This window comes from Enhydra lutris, unplaced genomic scaffold (assembly GCF_002288905.1).
Source record: "Enhydra lutris kenyoni isolate GAN:26980312 unplaced genomic scaffold, ASM228890v2 scaffoldscaffold5, whole genome shotgun sequence".
Lineage (NCBI taxonomy): Eukaryota > Metazoa > Chordata > Mammalia > Carnivora > Mustelidae > Enhydra > Enhydra lutris.
Genome location: NW_019154089.1, coordinates 44,847,749 through 44,853,805, shown reverse-complemented (window position 1 = coordinate 44,853,805; position 6,057 = coordinate 44,847,749).

Sequence of the window (6,057 nt, the reverse complement as noted above, 5' to 3'; positions counted from 1 at the left end):
CAAACAAAAACTAAAGGAATTCATGACCACTAAACCAGCCCCACAAGAAATATTAAAGGGGACTCTGTGAGTGGAAAGGAAAGATGATGAGTGAGAGTATGAAAAGAAGGAAACACAAAAGCAATAAAAATAAGTATTTCTGTAAAACATCAGTCAAGTGTTCACAAAATAAAAGGGCATAAAATATGACAAATACCTAAAACGCTGGGGGGAGAGGAGTAAAGAATGGGTTCAAACTTAAGTGACCATCAGCTTAATATAGACTGCTATATGCAGATGTATATACAAACCTCATAGTAACCACAAATAAAAAACCACTAATAGATACGCAAAGGATAAAGAGAAAGGAATCAAAGTTTATCACGACAGAAAACCAGCAAACCATGAAAGAGAAGAAAGGATCAGAGAAAAACTACAAAACAAGTAACAGAATAGCAATAAATATATATCTATCAATAATTACTTTGAATGTAAAGGGATTAAATGTTCCAGTCAAAACACACCGGGTGACAAAGTGGATGAAAAAACAAGACGCATCTGTAGAGAGACTCATTTCAGACCTAAAGACACCTGTAGACTGAGGAATGGAGAAACATTTTTCATGCAAATGGTTGTCAAAAGAAAGCCAGAGTAGCCAATACTTCTAACAGACAAAATAGGCTTTAAAACAAAGACTGTAAAAAGAGACAATGAAGGACCCTGTATAATAATAAAGGTGACAAGCTGACAAAAAAAAAAGCAACTAAATATTTATTCACCCAAAATGGGAGGAGCCAACATAAAACAGTTAATAACAAACATAAAGGAATTAATTGATAGTAATACAATAGTAGTAGGAGATTTTAACACCCCACTTTCATCAGTGGACACATCATCCAAACAGAAAACCAACAAGGAAACAGTGGCTTTGAATGATGCACTGGACCAGATAGATTTAGTAGATATATTTCAAGCATTTGATTCTAAAACAGCAGAATACACATTCTGTTCAAGTGCACATGGAACACTCTCCAGAATAGATCACATATTAGGCCACAAAACAAGTCTCTACAGATTGAAAAAGATCAAAGTCATACCATGCATTTTTTCTGATCACAACACTATGAAACTAAGGATCAACCAGAAGAAAAAATCTGGAAAGGCCACAAATATATGGGGTTAAATAACATGCTACTAAACAATGAATGGGTCAGCCAGGAAAGAAAAGAAAATTAAAAAGTACATGGAAACAAATGAAAATGAAAACACAATGGTCCCAAACTTCTGGGATGCAGCAAAAGCAGTTCTAAGAGGGAAGTATATAGCAATACAGGCCTATCTCAAGAAGCAAGAAAAATCTCAAACAACCTAACCTTACACCTAAAGGACCTAGAAAAAGAACAACAAACAAAACCCCAAACCAGCAGAAGAAAGGAACAAATAAAGATTAGAGCAGAAATAAATGATAAAGAAACTAAAAAAAAAAATCCAATAGATCAATAAGGGGTGCCTGGGTGGCTGAGTCATTAAGTGTCTGCCTTCAGCTTGGTCCTGGGATCGAGCCCCACATCAGGCTCCCTGCTCAGCAGGAAACCTGCTTCCCCCTCTCCCACTCCTGCTGCTTGTGTTCCCTCTCTCTCTCACTGTGTATCTCTCTGTCAAATGAATGTTAAATAAATGTTAAAAAAAAAAACAAAACCAGATCGGGCGCCTGGGTGGCTCAGTGGGTTAAAGCCTCTGCCTTTGGCTCAGGTCATGATCCCAGGGTCCTGGGACCAAGTCCCACATCGGGCTCTCTGCTCACCAGGGAGCCTGCGTCCCTTCCTCTCTCTCTCTGCCTGCCTCTCTGCCTACTTGTGATCTCTGTCTGTCAAACAAATAAATAAAAATCTTAAAAAAACAAAACAAAACAAAACAAAAAACAGATCAGTCAAACCAGGAGCTGGTTCTTTGAAAGGATCAGCAAACTGATAAACCTCTAGCCAGACTCACTGAGGGTTGGGGGGCAGGGACACTAAAAAAAACCCAAAATCACAAATAAAAGAGGAGAAATAACAACCAACACTACAAAAATACAAACAAGTGTAAGAGAAGATTATGAAAACCTATATGCTAACAAACTGGATAACTCAGAAGAAATGGATAAATTCCTAGAAACATACAACCTATCAAAACTGAAGCAGGAAGAAATAGAAAATTTGAACATACTGATTACTACCAAGGAAGACTTGATGAGTAATCAAAAAACTCCCAACAAACAAAAGTCCAGCACCACATGGCTTCACAGGTGAAGTCCACCAAACATTTAAAAAAAAAAAGTTAATACCTATTCTCAAACTGTTCAAAAAAAAAAGGAGGAAAACTTCCAAACTCATTTTATGAGGCCAGTATCATCCTGAGAACCAAAACCACATAAACATACCACAAGAAAAGAGAACTATAGGCCAATTTCTCTGATGAACATAGATGCAAAAATCCTCACCAAAATACTATCAAACTGAATCCAACAATACATTTTAAAACATCATTTACCATGACCAAATGGGATTTATTTCCAGGTTGCAAGTATGGTTTAATATTTGCAAACTAATCAACATAATACATCACATCAATAGAAAAAGGATAAAAACCATATGATCATTTTAACAGATACAGAAGAAGCATTCAGCAAAAAATACCATTCAGATAAAAATGCCTTCAACAAAGTAGGTTTAGAGGAAGAACATACCTCAACATAATAAAGGCCATCTATGAAAAACCCACAGCAAATATCATACTCAAAGAGGAAAAAACTGAGAGCTTTTCCCCTAAGGTCAGGGACAAGACAAGGATGTCCACTTTCACCACTTTTATTCGACATAGTACCAGAAGTCCTAGCCAGAGCAATCAGACAACAAAAAGAAATAAAAGGCATTCAAATCAGAAAGGAAGAAATAAAACTGTCACTGTTTGCAGATGACATGATACTTTATATAGAAAACCCAAAGTCTCCACCAAAAAAATACTAGAATTGATAAAATGAATTCAGTAAAATTGCAGGATACAAAATCAATGGGCAGAAATCTGTTCCATTCCTATACACTATTTTTTTTTAAGATTTTATTTATTTATTTGACAGACAGAGATCACAAGTAGGCAGAGAGGCAGGCAGAGAGAGTGGAGGAAGCAGGCTCCCTGCAGAGCAGAGAGCCTGCTGTGGGGCTCGATCCCAGGACCTTGGGATCATGACCTGAGCTGAAGGCAGAGGCTTTAACCTACTGAGCCACCCAGGCGCCCCGATTCCTATACACTATTAATGAAGTAGCAGAGATTAAGAAAACAATCCCATTTACAATTATGCCAAAGATAAGAAACCTTGGAATAAACCTATTAAAGAGATAAACAGTCTGTATCCTGAAAACTGTAAAACACTGATGAAAGAAATAGAACAACACAAAGAAATGGAAAGAAGTGCCATGTTCAAGTGTTGGAAGAACAAATATTGTTAAAAAGTCTATACTACCCAAAGCAATCTACAGATTTAATGCAATCCCTATCAAAATACCAATAGCATTTTTCACAGAACTAGAACAAACAATTCTCAAATTTGTGGAACCACAAAAGACCCCGATAGCCAAGGAATTTTGAAAAGGAAAGATGGAGGCATCATGATTCCAGACTTCAAGTTATATTACAAAACTATAATAATCAGAACAGTATGGTACTGGCACAAAAATAGACAAAGTTCAATGGGACAGAACAGAAAACCCAATTATATGGTCAATCTTTGACAAAGCAGGAAAGACTATACAACGGGAAAAAGTCTTTTCAACAAATGCTGTTGGGAAAACTGGTCAGAAACATGTAAAAGAATAAAACTGGACTACTTTCTCATACCATATACAAAAATAGACTCAAAATGGTTGAAAGACCTAACTGTGAGATCTGAAACCATAAAAATCCTAGAAGAGCACAAAGAAGATATTTGCAAATAACATCCCCAATAGAGTTAGTATCCATAGAAAGAACTTATACAACTCAAACACCAAAAAATCCAAATAATCCAATTGAAAAATGGGCAGAAGGTATGAACAAACATTTCTCCAAAGATCTAGATGGCCGAGAGACTCATGAAAAGATGTTCAATATCACCCATTATCAGGGAAGTGCAAATTAAAATCAAACTGAGATATCATCTCACATCTGTCAGAATGGCAAAAACACAAGAAACAACAGGTGCTGGTGAGGGTGTGGAGAAAAAGGAACCCTCTTGCACTGTTGGTAGAAATGCAAACTGGTGCAGGCCCTCTGAAAAACATACAGCGTTTCCTCAAAAAGTTAATAGAATTAACTACAATCCAGGAATCACACCACTGGGTATTTACCCAAAGAACACAAAAACACTAATTCAAAGGGATACACGCACCCCTATTTTTATAGCAGCATTATTTGCAATAGCCAAATTATGGAAATAACCCAAGTGTCCATCAGTACATAAATGGATAAAGAAGTGGTATATGTATATACAATGGAATAGTAATCATTTAAGAAAATGAAATCTTGTAATTTGCAAGGACGTAGATAGAGCTAGAGAGTATAATGCTAAGTGAAATAAGTCTGTCAGAAAGACAAATACCACATGATTTCACTCATATGGAATTTAATGAGCAAAGGAAAAAAAGACAAACCAAGAAACAGATTCTTAACTCTATAGAAAAGAAACTGATGGTTACCAGAGGGAAGGTGGGTGGGGAATGGGTGAAATAGATGAGGATTAAGGAGTGCCCTTGTGATGGGCACCAGGTGATGTATGGAATTACTGAATCACTATATTGTACACCTGAAAATATAACACTGTACGTTAACTATATTGGAATTAAAATCTTAATTTTGCAATAGGATGGATGAAAAAAAATCTATTTTCATTGCTTCAATACCCACTTTATGCTAAAAATTTCCAAATCCTTAAAACTCTCTCTCTCCCCTGAATTCTACACAGGTCCATATATAAAATGCCTTGTTGACATCATCTGTGTTGATTATTTTTTTAAAGATTTATTTATTTGACAGAGAGACACAGCAAGAGACAGGACCCTAGGGGGAATGGGATAGGGAGGAGCAGGCTTCCTGCTGACCAGGGAGCCTGATGCCCCTAAGATCCCAGAACCCTGGGATCATGACCTGAGCTGAAGGCAGTTTAATGACTGAGCCACCTAGGCACCCTGACATCATCTGTATTTAGCTGTCTCCTTAAAATGATCTCTTCCCTCTTCATCCTTTCTCCCCAATCATTTTCTCCAGTTATAGTCTCCATTTTGGTAAAATTGTTCCAACAATCCACCCACTCAAGCCAGAAATCTAGGAGCCATTCTTGAGTGTTCTTTTCTCTCACCATGAATATAGCCAACATTTATTTAGTACCCATGACATGCTTTCCAGTCAACGTTGATCCTATTTCTGGATTCCACCTAATGGTCTAATCCCATTTGCCATCATAATTTCATCTAGATTACTAACAGCCTCCCGCTGGTCTCTATTCCTTGCACCTTCTCCCATTTAGTCTATCGTCCATACTGGGGCTAGAATTCTCTAAAAAGTAAGTAAATCTTAAAATGTCACCAGCCTGCTCAAGCTTCAAGGTTTCCCTTTTCGACCATAGGAAAATCTATCATCTTTAACACTGTTTACAAGGCCCCTGTGGGTCTGTCTCACCAACATATCTTTAGTTCTCAAAATGCTATAATCTCGTTGCCTCTCAATGTACTGTACACTTGGTTAAGAACTCTCAGACTTCATATTGCTTCCTACAGGTCACTAGCTTTCCTTAACCGCCCCTGTTCTTCACATCTCTTAACACTCGGAACTCTGCACCCAGGCAATTAACTGTACAAAATATCTACCTCCTCTATCAGACTAAGATTAGGAAGGCAGAAACCACCCACCCCTTGTTCACCACTTGATTTCCCAGTCCCCAGCACAGCGCTGGCTCTCAATAAATGTCTGTTGAAATAATTACACTCATTCCTGCACAAAGCTAGCTATTTGAGTCTTCCCCCTAATTCCCCACTCTATTTTCTTCTGAGAGAAGAAAGTCACCTC